The 18,897-nt window shown below is 42.6% G+C and overlaps 1 protein-coding gene and 1 long non-coding RNA gene across 3 annotated transcripts in view; one reads left to right on the top strand and one right to left on the bottom strand.

Annotated features, from left to right (window-relative positions):
* LOC136430199 (endoplasmic reticulum-Golgi intermediate compartment protein 2-like) overlaps positions 1-18,897 on the bottom strand; it is a 53,023-nt gene that overhangs the window by 19,252 nt on the left and 14,874 nt on the right. The gene's annotated exons all lie outside the window — the stretch shown is intronic.
* On the top strand, positions 5,122-16,876 carry LOC136430196 (uncharacterized). The gene is made up of 4 exons (XR_010754864.1): positions 5,122-5,302; positions 7,648-7,708; positions 12,632-12,721; positions 16,307-16,876. It is a non-coding gene; the product is annotated as an uncharacterized lncRNA (long non-coding RNA).

Below are 18,897 nucleotides of genomic sequence, written 5' to 3'. Positions count from 1 at the left end.
GGTAAATATCAACATATAATAAAGAGAAATGGGGCAAGAGGGTCCCATTGTAAAACAGAAGTGTTAATACTGAATGGACCCGTTTCACCATCTGGGGTGATTACTACAGCAGAAGTGTCCAGATCTGTGTTTTCTTGCCAACTAGAGTCTTAACCCTTAAGCTGCCAGTTTTTTTAGCCAAGTAAAAATCAAAAATGTTTGACCCCTGACCTCCCTCACGAAACCCGCGAAACACCCGGCGGCGCTAACTCCCCTAACTTCCCGGCTTCGCGCGCTACACGCACGCAAAGTTGTTTTGTTCTGGGGAATACCCTATCCCGGTTATAACCGGGTCCAGCACACAAGGCATATTTCTGTATCCCTAATTAAGTCGGGACTGGCAGCTTCAAGATTCCAGGCATATCTTATGTCAGAGGCAGAGACTGAGCGTTCAAACAAGCACAAGGTCAAGATCGCCAAAAAAACACCCTGCTGGCTATATAATGAAAGAAAAATGTTAGAGGAGTCCGGTTTTGCCTACCTGAAAATGAACAGTCACTCAAACACACTTTCTCATTCAAATGAACTAAAACAAAGATTAAAGGATATTTACATCCAAAGATTTAATGCAGAATTACATGTAAAAGGACGAAGAGAAAATCAAGGCAACAAATTAAGGACTTACAAAACATTCAAGGAGATTTATGAAAGAGAAACATATTTAAACATTGCAAACTACGAACATCGCAGAGCTATGTGTTAACTTCACATCAGTGACCACTCCCTACACATAGAATCTGGCAGGCAAAACCGTACCCCTCTGAATAATAGAACATGCGAATGCTGTGATCATTTGTATGTTGAAAATGAAACCCACTTTTTACTCGATTGTTCTTTATATGGAGATGAGCGCCAATCACTGTTTAAGACAATAGGATTAGACAAGAAATGTACAAAATGTCAAAGCAGGACACCTTTATATACCTGATGTCATGTAAGAACGAACATATAATAGACAAAATATGTAGTCATGTTTCCAAATGTTTCAAAAAGAGAGAAGAAACTGTACACGTATTTCAATTTCCTTGTAGAGGTGGTTCCGAGCGAGTTAAAAGAAAACAATCTATGATGCTTATGAACATAAAAATCAAGAAACAGCTTCTATGGTTGAACTGAAATATACGTATTGAACCTTTTTGTTTTCGACAGCTTTTGATTCGGAGTGATTCATCATAGTGCTAGCTATAATGTGTTCCGTGATTTTGGAGCAGATACATGTCAAAGAGATTGTTCGGTTTGCAGGGTCCAGGCTTTTCTGAAAATTGCTTGGAGCAAGGGGCTCAATGTACATGAAGAACTGGGTTCTTATGATGAGCACACAAGCTTTTTCCATACCAAATCTGTGGGGAGTGATCACCGTATTGTCACGGCTACAGTAAAACTGAGCAGAAGACTTTCCAAGCGAAAAGAAACTGTACTGGCAAGCACGCCGGTTGCATCCAAAATTGAGGACAACATCTGCTCTGTTTGAAAACCTTCCACCAGCGGAACAAAACTATATATTGTCCGCATTGCAAACGACACAGGGGAAAACTCCTACCACAAAACCCCCGCAAACAACAAGCTAATAAATACCCTGAACAGGTGGTTAAAACACGCAGAATCACTCAGACAATCAGAGCCTCAACCCGCAACACCCAACAATGGCAACATGCCCAGGATACTTTGAGAAAGACTTGTGACAACTGTGAAGATGGCCGTATTAATATAATATAATAGTCTTTAATGCATTTTCCTGCCCAGATGGGCTAAATGCACATATGACCACAGGTGATCAACATTAGTTTAGCAATAGTTGTCAGTTTGTCTATCTTTTAGCTTTTCAATGTTAGAATGTAGCTGCTTATCAATTCATGTTTTGCATTATGCTTCCTATAGACCAAGTGTGGTCATATGTACATTTAGCCCATCTGGGCAGGTATATGCATTAAAGACTATTATATTATAAAAGTAGAAAAAAAGGAATTGCGGTTTAATCAAAACCAGTTGAATGAATCAAAAGATTTAACCGGTTAATCAAACCGGCTTTCTTAGCCTAATATGAAGATAATTTCACTGGTTAAATAAGGGTTTTAGCAGGTTTACTTTAAACCCCAATTAAACTTTGGCTCACGGATTTTGCCCTCGATTGTGACCCAAACCGAGGAGAAATGCTGATGGTGTCAGTCACCTGCAATTTTGCTTGTGCAGGTAAGGACTGGTTTAGACAACCATGCCTTTCCAAGCACACTTGAAGTACACAAAGCCGAAGCCCGACCCAAGTGCGGCCGCGCAGTGACTTGGAACGCAAAGCTGCGCCGACGTCCCCTGCGCGTTGAATGATCTTGAATCATGACCAATTTGCATCACAGAGGGCACAAAATTGTAAGATGGATACCTAAAAATTATGGCATATTAAAAGAGTAAGAAACAATTTTCCAAACTTGCGCCAAGGAGGTTAAATATATATATATATATATGTTGTATATATATATATATACATATATATATATATATAATGAATGAATAAATGATTTTATTTGCACAACAATATTTTGCAACGGTGACAATGTACAGATAACATAATAAGCAAGAGTTCCACGACCTCATATCTCCATGAACAATTCTATTCATGCAAATAACTTACACATTTGCATCTTACAGACGAAGCCACTTAATTGCATCTCGGATAAACGCACCTTCCATTTAATTGCACCGAATCTTACAATCAAAAACCGGTTCCCATTCACTGCATTGTTAGTGACTCCGCATATCTGCACCGCGCATGATCACCAATGCCGGATAACTGCACCAATTTTTTTTCACAATTCCTCGACAAGTTAACTGAAAAGGTGCGCTAAAATCGGCAAACGCGGTACAAATGAGCCGACACCTGCCGGTGTAAAGGCGCAATACCGCCAATATGCTTAAAACTGTTTTGAGTAACAAAAGAAGGCGGTCTCCATTGACAGTTTAGTTGATAGGAATCGTATGGGAGGTCCCGGGTGGGTCACCCATAATCAGTAACCAAGTTTTAGTTTCAATTCCTAGTTTCATAGCGGTACATGATTTACGTAAATCGACAACTGCACTCTACGTAATGTAGCACAGAAACTGTTATCCCATGAGTGGCATCATGTTTCAGAATGCCTCCCCTGTAACATTACGTGTGTTTCAATGGGGTAGATCGCATGGAAAAATGAAAGAATGCAAAATCAAAACAGGTTCGTAGTCATTTCCAAACCCACACCACGTCTTCATTACACCACAAGCTATCTGCCACTAGCCTCCGTTGCAGTCCTTTTCCCCGCAGCGTTTTTTTTTTTTGGGGGGGGGGGGGGGCGCCACGTATCTGCTTGGGATCCCGTATCCGCCGTGCCTCTGTGTCCGCTATAGACCCTGTGTCCCCAGCAGCGGACACAGAGGCACGGCGGATACGGGATCCCAAGCAGATACGTGGCGCCCCCCCCCCCCCCAAAAAAAAAATTGAAAAAAAAACACGCTGCGGGGAAAAGGACTGCAACGGAGGCTAATCTGCCACCAACAAATCAAGACCATAGCACGTCCAGGTCAAAAGATACAAAAATGGAATTTCTGCTGCAGTACCAAGGTCACATACCAGGGGGCCCAAATCGACCTTGAATTTCATACAAAAATCTGCCAAAATGGCCCCGAAACTTGATTGGGCTGTTGCCATGGCAACGACGGGTGTTGAGCGGAAAGAAAGCTATTTTCAGGGGTTTAGGGCCAAGTACTATCTCTGTGCAAAATATGAGCCAAATCGATTTTTTGACCGTGAGCACTATTGTTTGATCCTTACAGACATTGGCCCTTAATGCATTCACAGTAATAAGATAGTGTACAGGAAGAGACCAATCTTTATTGAGTACAGCATGCTGTCTGCCAAAACGCCTTTGGCAGGCGTGCGTCTCTTTATGGTGACGACACGCCCCATGACCCGCCCGGCCGGGATATCCCATAATCTCCAAGCAGATCTATAGGTTGCGAAGACCGTATCAAACTAGCAGAGGAAGTACGTTTTGCAACCCAACCTTGGATTGCTATACAAGCTCCTTCTTCCAGTTGGATACGGTCTTTGCAATCCATTGGGCCTGCTTGGAGATAATATCCCATTCGCTATCAACGTGATTGCCAAAGGACTGACCACCTTCTTTTAGTAGTGAAAATAATTTTAGACATATTGGACCTCATATTGGCGGTATTGTGCTTCTACATAGGCACTTATCGGCTCATTTGTACCGCGTTTGCCGATTTTTAGCGAGGATTTTTGAAAAATTTTAGTGCAGTTATCCGGCAGCGGTAATTGGTAATCCGGATAATGCGCCGTGCAGATATGCGGAGTCACTAACAAATTAACAATGCAGTAAATCAGTAAATAGGAACCGGTTTGGGATTCGGTGCAGTTAACGTTAAATGGAATGTGCGTTTATCCGAGGTACAAATTACAATTAAGTGGCTTAATTTAGGGACAGGACTACATGGAGGATCCTCCTGGAAAGCAAGGGGCCAGTTTCTGGCCTGAGCACGTAGGCAGGTAGGCAGGCTTCTACTGTAGTGTATATGCCAAATGAGTTAGCAGGCCGGGTATAGCCTCTACCAGGCTCCGCGGGATGGCTGGAAAAATAGTAGAAATTGGCCGTAATAGAGTGAATAGTGTGCCAAGGGAGTTAGCTACGGAGAGAGGACAGTCTGCCAATGCCAATTTCTACTATTTTTCCAGCCATCCCGCGGAGCCTGGTAGAGGCTAGGCCGGGTACACTCCAAGCAGAGGTTGGTGGGGAAGATTGTTATCTTCTTTTATCCTCATATCCCTAATTCTTTGCCGGCAGGCCGTGTACATTTGTATATGATAAGAAGATAACAATCTTCCCCCTCTTCCCCCATTAAAATCCCGAACCAGGTTGTTTGCGGACTAAGTTTTGCTAGACCCCCCAAGAATACCATGGAATAATCCAATGTACTCGTTTCCAGAACTTCCCTCGTGAATTAACTGTCAACGCGTTGTCAAGATTCCCCATGCAGACTCAATATACTCTGACCCTCTGTCTTAAATAGTCAAGTCAAGTTTAATATCTGAAGGTAAACCAATCGCTCAGACCAACTCCCTGGTTGCGCGGAGTCCTGGGAACGAGGGTGACCCCCGACCCCTGGCGGCGGGAGGTGTGAAACAACGGTTTGCCCCACAGACAAGCACGGACATGCACGGCCGGAGCAGATGCGGGGGGAAGACGGTTCTGCACGTTGTCAATGCTACCATCTGACGGTAAGTTCTAGTAATTTGTTTTTCTCGTCACTTAAACCAAGGAGGTTTTATATAGACCTTGCTAAAACTCAGCTAAATGCTACAGTTCATTCAATAAACCAGTCATATAGGAGTCAGTACGTAACGGGACCTGGGGCCCTAATCCCAACATGGCGACACGACTGTTATGTCACCGGGCTGAAGTTTGCTTGTTTGAAGTTACCATCCACTGTGATCCACACATATCAAATAGATGAAAAATCTGCTCTAAACCCTTCTCCAGTTTTGTATTTAGTTAGTCGAGTAGATTGCAACTGTTTAATCTTCGTGCAACATATACTTCTCGTGAACAGAAATGTGGTTTGTGAAATCTTCCTGGGTGGTCAAATTCTGGTCATGGGTACCGTCTCTCCAAGCAGATGTTGGACTCTCACAGTTTTTGATGCGTTTTAGAAAGCGTTTTGTTGGGTTTTCTATTTTCTCCCGTTTTCTGTTTGTCGCCAAGCCACATGAAATATCTGAAAACGGGACTAAATAGTATTTGTCCTATTTTTATTGAGTATAGCAGAGGTGAAGCGTGATGCTTTTTTCAAGTATAGTAGGTGGTAGTGCAATGCGGCTTTGCCACGGCTCGAAAGCCTGCCAAAAACACCTAAAAATACGTCCAAAACCAACAGGGCCCAGATATAATTTTGGTTATCCCCTCAAATTTTAATATTTAGTTCCCAGCAATGACATCGGTTACAGGTAACAGCAGTAACAGGATCCCAGGTACGGGGCCTCACATCAGATACGGCCTCCCAGCCAAAGAACCTTTTTTTTAAAACTTTGGATAAGTTGAAAAATCGCTGGTGGGAAGGCCTGCAACGGAGGCTAACATTATATAGTGCCCTACGTATGTTATGTCTTTGGTTCCCAGAAAATTGACAGTTATGATGGAATGATAAGTGGACCTAAAAGTAATGAAAAGGATTTTTGAATCTGTTCGATGATTATCAGCAAATTCTTTCACATGATTTGAATAGGTCGTAAACCAGCGAACAAAGGGAGACTTGGCAGCTGGTGACAAATCCTCACAGGGGATTAGCAATCAGTCCTGATAAACACATGATAGTTTTTGTACAGATGCATTCATGAACTTTCTCCAGTTTCAGCATGCCAAGCGGGTCACTATACTACTAGTACTTAGTAGACTAGTAACTACATCAGATAATTGATATTATTCTACTGTAGTTTTGTGTGAATATTTTTGTAATCACTGTACTGGCAAGTAGACAGTAAAGTTTATGTGAGACCAAAAGTGAACCAAACCATAAGCTAGATGTCAGACCCCCAATCTCTAAGATATCAATCGTGTGTATGATAGATATTTATACTGTTACAGATTGGGGGTCTGGCATCCAGGCTAACAAAACCAAGGGAATTGATACAACTTCTTTCAATGTTTTTCTTTCAAATGATTTGCATAGGTCGTAAAACAGGCAAACAAAGAGATATTTGGCAGCTTGAGATGAATCCCAATCATAGCCTGGAATCCAAACCTTACTCTCCAAGCAGAGGCTTCGATCGAGAGGGGTAGATTTGTCCGGGAAAAATCCTGAACAAACAAAAAACTACCCCTCACGATCGAAGCCTCTGCTTGGAGAATATCCAAACCTATTATAGCTCCCACGGGAGCTATAATAGGTTTGGTTTGGGCTATCCCAATCAGTCATGGGAAGGTGCTGGCCTGCTGGGACAAATTATTCTGAAACATGTCCTGAGAACACTTTAGAAAATGTCTCCTTGTTTCAATGTTTGATATGCATGGAGCTGGCTTTAAATATCTGTGAGAATAGATTGCTAAATGGTACAAAGCACCTATTTTAACTGTTTTAAAATTCAAGTTGCTTGAGTAACGTTTTTTGGGCATACAACGTTACAATAACATTGTTTTCCTGTAGTAATTCCATTGTGCATTCTGTCACAAAGTACTTTCTACTAGATCAGCCTCACTTTTCTCTGCAGGGATCTCCCCAGAAATATAGAGCAGGATGGGGGGAGGGCGCCTTTTCCAGACACAAAGTCATTTCCTGCAACTTCAGCTTTGCCTCGTCTACAAAGTACAATTAAGGAAATCTCGAGTTATAAGCAAAATTACAGGTTTGGCTGGGGAAACATTGAAAAAAATACCCTAACTTTGACTCTGGATTAAATCTTTTTTGAAAGTGCCCTTTAGCACTTACAGCAGGATTACATACTCGAGCAATGTGGTGAGATCTTAAGGTGTAACTTACTGTAGGTTTTGTGTGTGAATTTCGCCGTATAATGACATGACCTCCTTGATAACATCTAATGGTAGTTCTTTTGCTATTTTATTCTTCCAGATCCTCATCACTGGGAGGAGATGCTTTGCAGAAAGTTTCCACACCCCAGTGATAGCAGCTGGTACGTAGCTTCTCTTGTTTGTTTGTTTCACATAACTGGTTGTGGTACAGTACTTTTGGCCATTATACACCAGTTTTGTACAGTAGGTACAGTAAGACCAGACTGTAAGGTCCACTCACTAGTGACCGGATATACTTATACTCTTCAAGCAGAGATGGCCGACGAAAAACGGTCAGGGCAGAGGATAAAAATAAAGATGTCACAATCTTCTCCACTAGCCTCTGCTTGGATAACAAGAGTTCCACAACCTCATATCTCCATGAACAATTCTATTCATGCAAATGACTTACAGTTACACATTTGCATAATATATGCTTGGTCATAAACACCTTTATCTAACTTACATGGGGCAATATTGACAGTCCTATAATTTTCCAATTAGATGAATTATGGTCTTTTGCATTAATTATGCAAATTAGGAATTTATTTGCATAATTGGTTCTACCTGCATACTAAATATCATGAAAATCCGTTGTTCCATTGTTCAGTTATTCTCCATAGAAGATTTTCACAAAACGTCCCTGCAGTTCCATCTAGGAAGCTGCTAGGAGGCCCAAACCTACACCACTTCTTTATGACATCTGCCACCCACAAATCAAGACCATGGCACGTCCAGGTCAAAAGATACAAAAATTGAAGTTCTGCTGCAGTACCAATGTCACATACCAGGGGGCCCAAAATCGACCTTGAATTTCGGCTTCACAACACCCGCCCACATACCAAATATGATTGTAATCCATCCAGAGTACAGCACAAGGCGACGCGACTTGTTCTTGGTTTTGCCGACATCAGCTATGAGGACAGACTACGCCGCCTCAAATTTCTATCCTTGAACACCGCCGTAAGAGAGGTGACATGATACAGGTGTTCAAGTTCGTGAAAGGATTGACCGTGTCAACCCAAGCCGCCTATTCAACTTCAATGTTGACAGACGCACCAGAGGCCACCCATACAAGATGGTCAAACCTCAAGCTAAGAAGCCAGCCAGGTCGAACTGCTTCAGTGTCAGATCTGTCAACTCCCGGAGTAACCTCCCCACGGGTGTTGTAGCTGCCGAAACTGTGAACACTTTCAAATCAAAACTGGACAACCACTGGAGGGGACTGCTCACCCAGCCCATCATAAACTCTGACTGCATACTCCGTCGTTCCTTTGTTCAGTTATTCTCCTAAGAAGATTTTCACAATAACACCCCTGCAGTTCCAGAGCAAGCCGCAAGGGGGCCCAAACCTATACCAAATCTTCATTACATCACAAGCTATCCACCACTCAAAAATCAAGATCATAGCACGTCCAGGTCAATAGATACAAAAACGGAAGTTCTGCTGCAGTACCAAGGTCACATACCAGGGGGCCCAAAATCGACTCTGAATTTCGGTTTCCCAACACTTGCCCACATACCGAATATCATTGTAATCCATCGAGAGGTTCTTGAGTTATGCTGTCTAAAGTAGTCTGGAAACACAAACATACACAAACACTAGCCTCCGTTGCAGACTCTGAAGCGGCTTTTTGGGGGGCTAAATAATACACTTTTTGCAGCCACCCCGTAACTATCAGCCATCCTGTAACCAGCAGCCGCCTAGAGTCTGCGGTATTGCGCCTTGTCAAAGCGAAATTAAAATCACGTTAGGGCGATTAACGCAGAGGTGCGAATTTCCTGCCTATGGTAGACCGCACAATAAGAACAGTATACACGCACCTCCCCCAGTCAGTGTGCTGTCACGCTTGTGGCAAAATAGTTTGCCATTTCTCATTAAAAACCCGTTTTTTAAGACTCAATCGAAGAAAGTCATCGAAGAAAACAAGGAAAAACGTAAACAAAACAAGAATTTCGCCCGTGCATTTCAGCCTCTACGTCGTGATTTGCCGCGGTTCGCCGTAATTTCTGGCCGTATTCGACACAATATATATTCCTGGGAATATTTTTCCGTGAAAATTCTCCGTATGTACCGTAGATAAATCGTTATTTTCGCTAAGAATTCACATACGTCACGACGCTCGCTCGAGTCCCAACCTGCCCCGTCCAACAAGACGTAAACAAAACAAGAATTTCGCCCGTGCATTTCAGCCTCTACGTCGTGATTTGCCGTGGTTCGCCGTAATTTCTGGCCGTATTCGACACAATATATATTTCTTCGAATATTTTTCCGTGAAAATTCTCCGTATGTACCGTAGATAAATCGTTATTTTCGCTAAGAATTCACATACGTCACGACGCTCGCTCGAGTCCCAACCTGCCCCGTCCAACAAGACGTAAACAAAACAAGAATTTCGCCCGTGCATTTCAGCCTCTACGTCGTGATTTGCCGCGGTTCGCCGTAATTTCTGGCCGTATTCGACACAATATATATTCCTGGGAATATTTTTTCGTGAAAATTCTCCGTATTTACCGTAGATAAATCGTTATTTTCGCTATGAATTCACATAAGTCATGACGCTCGCTCGAGTCGCAACCCGTCCCGGGCCGTCCGCCATGTTTTTAAACTCATTGATATGCAAGGTTCTGAGCGCTGATTGGGCTGCGTCATAAAGACTGTGCTCTGATTGGTTGACAGCAAGATGTGACGTGACCACACGGGCGGGAATTTCCCTGTACACTTCGGGCGTTTCTTGTCAAAATAGATCGCATTTTGTGACGATTGAAGCAGTATTATAGCGACCTTCGTAACAAATTGATTTTGAAAAATTAAAAAAGTTTTTTCTGATCACAACATTCAGTTACTAGTACTTTTCCTAGTCGCGGTACGGTCAATCAATTTTCGCGGTACGGTCAATCAATTTTCGCGGTACGGCCCTCCCCAAGTGGACGGCCTCTCAAGATCTCAGTCGCGGTCTGGCGGAAACACTGCTTCTAATAATCGAAGTTTGTCTTTAGGAACAGTAGAAATAGCAAACTATTTTGCCACAAGCGTGACAGCACACTGACTGGGGGAGGTGCGTGTATACTGTTCTTATTGTGCGGTCTACCATAGGCAGGAAATTCGCACCTCTGCGTTAATCGCCCTAACGTGATTTTAATTTCGCTTTGACAAGGCGCAATACCGCAGACTCTAGGCGGCTGCTGGTTACAGGATGGCTGATAGTTACGGGGTGGCTGCAAAAAGTGTATTATTTAGCCCCCCAAAAAGCCGCTTCAGAGTCTGCAACGGAGGCTACACAAACACACAGACACCCAAAACTATATCTCCATTTTTCATGGAGATAATTCATGGGGATAACTATATCTCCATTTTTCATGGAGATAATAAAAGGATAGTCCTTTTTGATAAGGGAGGTGGATTCTGAATTGTGCTCTAGGTTTGGATCTCTTTAAACATGAGACCTTCAGCTTTACTTGATAATACTTCGCATCTGAGAAGACATCATCAAAGCTAGGTACTTATTTTTCCAACCAAATGGGACTAGAAGCTCAGTAAGAAGTTAACTACCAGTGCAATTTTTTTACCCAGGGAGACAGGAGCTACATATCAGATATGAATGTAGATATTCTCTTATGTCTCATACATATGCAGAATGGAATGAAAGCTAAAGTTGCATGAAGTCGCTTTCTATTTGTCACTGAATGACACCTGGTAGATTTCTAGTGGGGACCAACTGATTAGTAATTTATGGAAGTGTGTGGGGGGGGGGGGCTGAGTACAGACAACCTCCCTGGTGTCCCATGTTGCGCGTACCTTCTACATGTACCTAGGGATGCATACCTAAACCCGGGTTCAGGTCCAGACCTAATGAGTCTAGATTAGGTCTTAGCTAGATTAAGTTGTAGACTCTTTAACAAAGACCACTATCAAAGACACGGCATAACTGCAGATTGAAATAAACTCAAACTTGTCTTGTTTATTCACTGGTAAGTTCTGACACAACAGTCTATGTAAGTGATCCCTGTAAGTAATTGTAAGGTCGTGTAGTCTTTTATCGATTCACTTGACTTCGGTTCAGTGTTCAGGTATGCATCCCTACTTCTAAGTTCTAGTCTACCCTGGGAGGCCAGACCCCATGGTATATTAACATAAAGTAACAACTTAAAGGCTAAGCAGACATTGGGAGTGATCAAATGTAATTTGTGGGCATGCCCAGCAAAGGTAAAAGCACTTGCATACACGTCTCTAGTAAGACCAAACCTTGAATATGCTGCAACAGTATGGGACCCATACACAAAGAAAGACAAGGATAAACTGGAGAGGGTGCAGAACCAAGCTGCCAGGTTCTGCACAAACAACTATGACAGGGGTGCTAGTGTCACTAAAATGAAAACAGATCTTCAGTGGAAGTCACTTGAAGACAGAAGAAAAATATCCAGGCTTTGTATGATGTACAAAATGACTAATCAACTTGTAGATGTGCCGACTGATAATTATCTAATACCAGCCCAGAAAAGGACAAGAAATAGTCATCATGCCTTTAAGTACCAGAACCAACTTTTGATTGGTTCAAAAATTTGTATTTCCCAAGAACCATAGTAGAATGGAACTCGTTGTCATCAGATGCTGTATGAACACCTTCACTATAAATAGCTTCAAAGAACGATTGCAGTCAGATGTGCAAAAGTTAGGTGTGACAGGCTGCTCAGTGTGATAAACCAAGGAGGTTTAATTAAACCTCCTTGGATAAACCAGCTGCTGCCGCGCCGCGTGCCTGCAAAGCTACTGGGTTACGCTGAATGGCGGTTATACCGGCTATACAGACACAGATTCAGACACTGCAGTCTCTGTCGTTTGGCTCCTTGTATCTGCACCCAATGACCATGACCAGATCAGCCTCGCTAACTTTTCCCTGGCTTAAATTGTTTTTGCATGTGCCTTCACAGGAGGATAACATACTAAGCAACTAATGTGTGAGATCCTTATGTATAAGGATGTTCAAAGCTTTGTATGTAAATTGTACTATATAACATCTATTTATTTTGCTATTTTTTACCAGATCCTCATTGCTGGGAGGAGATGCCATGCAGACCATCACCACGCCCCAGGGAGAGACTCTAACTACATGTAGTTCAAGACCATTTAGCTGGTATGTATACACAGCTTCTCTTGTTTGTTAGCTTTTATCAATGACGCCAGTTACTCAGGCAATGGTAGAGCACAACATTGTGCAGGTAAGGTTGTAACTTGTATTTCTACTATATTAAACAATAACCCAGGAAAATCTGGTCAATTGTTTTCTTTCAAACATGAGTTAATCTTCCTTCCATCAAAACGAATGTTGAGTCAGAAAAAGAATTCACTTTGGTGTTTTCATCAGCTCAAACTCAAAGACAGCTGAATTTGGGGACAAGAGTAAAGAATGATCTACTTTTACAGTTTAAGGGCTACACAGCAAGGAAAACATCTTAACCTCTGCATTGCAAGCATGCATTTGGTATGCAACGTAAATGTTGTACATTTGAATGATACAAATATAAAACATAAATAGAACCATCTTAGTTTGTCAGATTTGTAAAGAAAATCACATTTTTCCGAAATCAAAAAAGAAGTGCCCTACCTCTGGCAATAAGAACCCAAACTTTGCAGAGTTCATCTGATAGCTATTTTATGCATCAATATGGTTTGTAATGTTTCAAGCAAAAATATTTTACTGTTTGAGACTTCACTGATAGCTTTTCAAAGTTAGGCAAAAATCCATTATTTCTGTAGCCTTAAACATCATATTGTTTCAGATTGTCCAATTGCAAGGACTGAAATCTACATGTATCTGTACATCAACTCAATACCTTCTTTGTACAAGTTAAGGCCTGTCTTATAATCTTCTTTTAAAGACTACTTCAAAACATCCTAAATTGGTATAAAACCTGCTTTTCCCAGTATTTGTATTTGTATTTATTGACAATGAAACAAATCATTACACTGGGTCAGCCCAGGCAGCTCTCGCTGGTAACCGGCTGACCCACAAATACAGACAAACATACAACAGTACATAACCTGCAATAAAGTCATTACACTATCATGATACATACATAGTTAATACAATACAACATACAATACAATGCATAATAATACAGTATAAATCATTGGACTCAATGACTACCATGCAAATATATAAGAACATACATGTACTATGATGTAGCATTTGTGGTGAATAGATGGAGGGTTGACAGGAGGTAAATTTAAATCAGGACAACAGGTGGGATTTGCATCTGGCTTTGAATATGCACAGTGTGGGTGAGTCAGTGACGATTCTGGGTAGACTATTCCAGAGCCGTGAGGTGTAGGGGATAAAACTGTTCTTGTAGATGTTGGTTCTGCATCGAGGGATGTGAAGATGTACGGAGTTATGGAGCCTGGTTTGGGCTTGTCTTGTTGACGGGATGAGTGGCTGGAGGTGGGGTGGTACAGAACTGGTGAGGAGTTTGTACATGATGACAAGACGGTTGTAGTCTTGCCTAGTTGAGAGCCTATCCCACTCAAGCTCTTGTAGCATGTCTGAGTAGGGTGTCCTTGGCGCTGCGCCTGTAACAAGGCGGCCTGCGTGGTATTGTACACGTTCGAGTACCTTGGAGGCGGCAGCACTCATGTTGCTGAAGAGAATGGAGGCGTATTCCAGCTTAGGCCGAACCAGGGCAAGGTAAGCAAGTTCGAGGGCTTCCTGGGACAGTTTACCTCGTAACCTCCAGAGATGTCCAAGAACTTTCCTGGCTTTACTAGATGTAGTCTGCGCATGCTCAGTCCAGCCCAAGGCCTGATGTAGGGTGACACCAAGGTGAGAGTAGAATGGGACTTGTTCAATGAGCTGACTTGAGATGTAGATAGGAGGTAACTCTATTCTGCTCTGTGTGGACTTTATGCAGATGACTTTACCAGTCAGAAACAAGGTGCAGATCAGAGTTAGTAGTGCTGGCTACCTCCATGGCCGTTTGTCCAGAATTCGATAGAGAAGTGTCATCAGCAAAACAGTTGATGCTCGAAGTACACAGCAACTCTTTAATGTCATTTATGTATGTCAGGAATAACAGAGGACCAAGGATGCTCCCTTGTGGTACGCCCGCATACGTGTACCCCCAGGACGATGAAACCCCGTTTATGACCACTCGCTGCTGGCGGCCTGTGAGGTAGTAGTGATCGAACCAATCGATGAGCGGTCCATTAACGCCATATCGCGATAGCTTGTAGGTTAATCCATCGTGCCGCACAGTATCGAACGCGCTACGGACATCTAGAAAGACAGCGGCCGCACAGGAGAAGTTGGAGTCATCAATGGACTTGGCCCAGTCGTCAACCAATAGCAGAAGCTGTAAAACAGTTTCGTCCCCTTTCTTGAAGCCTGATTGGTTGACGTTTAACAGGTTGTTGACAGTGAGGTAACTGTAGATGCGGTTATGGGCAAGTCTCTCCAGGGCCTTGGCTACGGTAGGGAGAAGGGAAATAGGTCTGTAGTTTGAGGGGTTGGTCTGATCTCCCTTTTTGTACACTGGCAAGACGTTGGACTGCTTCCATTCCAACCCAAGTCAGGTACCCATTCACACCTGGGTGGAGTGAGGAACGGCACAACATCAAGGCATACTAGTATCAGGGTTTCGAACCTGGGACCTCTTGGTTCTGGGCGAAACACCCTACCGATTGCACCACAAGATGCCACTGATAAATTTGCACAAGATATGTACAAACCAAAAATTACAATCCTTCAACCTCTTTTTCAGTTATTCTTTTCAAAGTTTGAAACAAAATTCCCCCCCCTTAGTTTTAGAAGAAAAGCCTCTAGGGGGTCCAAACCCACAAGAACTTACTCTCCGGGTCTCCCTCCTAGTACATGTAACTACAGTAGCTATCTACCACTAACAGATTATGACCATAGCATGTTCAGAACACAAATATCAAAACTGGAAGTTTGCTGCAGTACAATATTAAGTGACTAGGGGACCCAAAATCAAATTTTTGCAAATTCTTACAAATACATGGACCCACTTACCAAATATGAACTTCAAGACAAGCTGTCCAGGCATTCCCGAGTTATCATCTGTGGATTGAAAAGTACGAGCTGCCTCCATTTCACTTTACCGTCCGATTCCCTATCCCTTGGATCAGTCTATGTCACGCTGCCTCGGAGTGTGTCAGATTAATCCGCTGAAGTGACAGTGGGCATTTGGTCCCTCTTGTACTTAATGGTATGTTCAGGTGTACTCATTAGAATCAGTAACCTGTCTGCTGGTGACTGCACAAGCATTGGATCATCCATATGAGTTATGGGGTCTGTGCCTTTTCGGCCCAATCACCTACCATGTCCCCTTATACTTTGAATTTGACATTATTCTTGCCATGTTGGATCACCATGTACAATGTACGTCTCTCAGGCACATCCCCATACATGTAATAGTAAGAGTGAAGACTATAACACCCCCATCGTTAATGACAGATGGAGATATCAAACTTACATCTACATGAGTCATGACAGTGAAAAGTACTTTTAGGTTCTCGTGAAGCTCATCAAATGATCTAGATTATCATAATGATTTGCATAGTCAAGGAGGAAGTTTTATAATAGCTTTCTGTTTAACATGTACCATACCTTATAGTTGTCTTTGTGGAATATGATACAATATCAATTTGAAAGATGTATGTGTCCATAACCTTATCTTTGTGTTGCATTTACTATGATCTCTAGAGTACCAGCCACTCCAGGAAGAGTGATTTCAAGCTCACCTACAAACCGAAACCGCCATGGGTATACTCCAGTCAAGCGACCCAGCTCACCTGACACAAGGCCCATGGACTTGGCATTCTCTAAAGGAGTTTTCCCTCAGCCAATGTATGATTTTCTCATGATCCTAACGTTGTGTCAGACAAGGGAAAGTCAAATCCAAAGGAGAGTGTTCTGGTTCGGCTGATGATATGTTTCTGTATCCAAAGACATGATTGTATAGCAATTTGACATTTGAACCTGGACCAGACTGCTAATGCATTGTACAGCATTAAGTATTCTAATAACCCTCTGGATAAGATACAGCCATATTGTATCACCAACAACCATTGGACAAACTTCTACTTGAGCAATGTAAAAAAAAATCCCTTGCAATGTGTAGCTGGATGCTTGTTGGTCAACTTTTATTTATACCCTGAACTTTACTTTCTACTTGTTTTGGGTCAAGAATTGACTTTGATCTTTGATACTTAAGATTAGAAAAAAGGGACTCTCAGAAAAATTGGGCACTCTCAGGAAATGTGATAAAATGCATATTATGTGTTTGAATGTGTGTGTGCATGTGCTGGTGCATATGTGTGCGTGTCTTAGTGTGTCTGTGTGTGTGGGGGTGAGATGTACGTGTGTTGTTGTGTGTGTTTGTTAGCCTGTGCACCAGTCGAAAGTTGTGAATCAAATGCACCTTTTGTGCGTCCAGTCTTGAAGTATACGTTCTTGTGTATATGTAAGTCTATGCACCAGTCGAAAGTTGTGACTTCAATGCACCATTTGTGTGTCCAGTCTTGAAGTGTATGTTCTTGTGTATATGTAAAGTGTGTGTGTGACAGGTGTTTGTGCTCTGTACTAATTCTACTCTTTCCCCCTTAAGACAGAGAGGTGTTTGGCGTTCTATACCCTATACTTATTCTGCTCTTTCCCCCTGAAGACAGAGAGGTGTTTGGCGTTCTATACCCTATACTTATTCTGCTCTTTCCCCCTGAAGAAAGTGAGGTTTTTGGCTTTCTACACTCTGTACTGATTCTGCTCTTTCCCCCTGAAAACAGAGAGGTGTTTGGCGTTCTATACCCTATACTTATTCTGCTCTTTCCCCCTGAAGACAGTGAGGTTTTTGGCTTTCTACACTCTGTACTGATTCTGCTCGTTCCCCTTGAAGACAGAGAGGTGTTTGGCGTTCTATACTCTGTACTAATTCTACTCTTTCCCCCTGAAGACAGAGAGGTGTTTGGCGTTCTATACCCTATACTTATTCTGCTCTTTCCCCCTGAAGACAGAGAGGTGTTTGGCGTTTTATACTCTGTACTAATTCTACTCTTTCCCCCCAAAGACAGAGAGGTGTTTGGCGTTCTATACTCTGTACTAATTCTACTCTTTCCCCCTGAAGACAGAGAGTTGTTTGGTGTTCTATACCCTATACTTATTCTGCTCTTTCCCCCTGAAGACAGTGAGGTTTTTGGCTTTCTACACTCTGTACTGATTCTGCTCGTTCCCCTTGAAGACAGAGAGGTGTTTGGCGTTCTATACTCTGTACTTATTCTGCTCTTTCCCCCTGAAGACAGAGAGGTTTTTGGCTTTCTACACTCTGTACTGATTCTGCTCTTTCCCCCTGAAGACAGAGAGGTGTTTGGCGTTCTATACTCTGTACTAATTCTACTCTTTTCCCCTGAAGACAGAGAGTTGTTTGGCGTTCTATACCCTATACTTATTCTGCTCTTTCCCCCTGAAGACAGAGAGGTGTTTGGCGTTCTATACTCTGTTCTAATTCTACTCTTTCCCCCTGAAGACAGAGAGTTGTTTGGCGTTCTATACCCTATACTTATTCTGCCCTTTCCCCCTGAAGACAGTGAGGTGTTTGGCGTTCTTTACTCTGTACTAATTCTACTCTTTCCCCCTGAAGACAGAGAGGTGTTTGGCGTTCTATACCCTATACTTATTCTGCTCCTTCCCCCTGAAGACAGTGAGGTTTTTGGCTTTCTACACTCTGTACTGATTCTGCTCTTTCCCCCTGAAGACAGAGAGGTGTTTGGCGTTCTATACTCTGTACCAATTCTACTCTTTCCCCCTGAAGACAGAGAGGTGTTTGGTGTTCTATACTCTGTACTGATTCTGCTCTTAACCCCTGAAGACAGAGAGGTGTTTGAGAGTGCAGCCTAAGAGAGTGCAGCAGATGCATCTTTGTAAAGTTGAGGTAGCCTTGCACCTTAAGAGAATGGGTGTGTGTTTGTGAATGCACCTTTGCACATTAAGAGAGTGCAGCAGATACATCTTTGTAAAGTTAAGGCAGCCTTGCACTTTAAGAGAGTGGATGTGTGTTTGTGAATGAAACTTTGCACCTTAAGAGAGTGCAGTTGATGCATCTTTGTAAAGTTAAGGCAGCCTTGCACCTTAAGAGAGTGGATGTGCCTTTGTGAGAGAACCTTTGCACCTTAAGAGGATGAGGCAGTCTTGCACCTTAAGAGAGTGGATGTGTGCTTGTGAATGAACCTTTGCACCTTAAGAGAGTGCAACAAATGCATCTTTGTAAAGTTAAGGCAACCTTGCACCTTAAGAGAGTGGAT

The sequence above is a fragment of the Branchiostoma lanceolatum genome, chromosome 3 (genome assembly GCF_035083965.1).
Source record: "Branchiostoma lanceolatum isolate klBraLanc5 chromosome 3, klBraLanc5.hap2, whole genome shotgun sequence".
In the NCBI taxonomy this organism is placed as follows: domain Eukaryota; kingdom Metazoa; phylum Chordata; class Leptocardii; order Amphioxiformes; family Branchiostomatidae; genus Branchiostoma; species Branchiostoma lanceolatum.
Note: the sequence above shows the minus strand (reverse complement) of the source record. Positions and strands in the feature narration are given on the sequence as shown.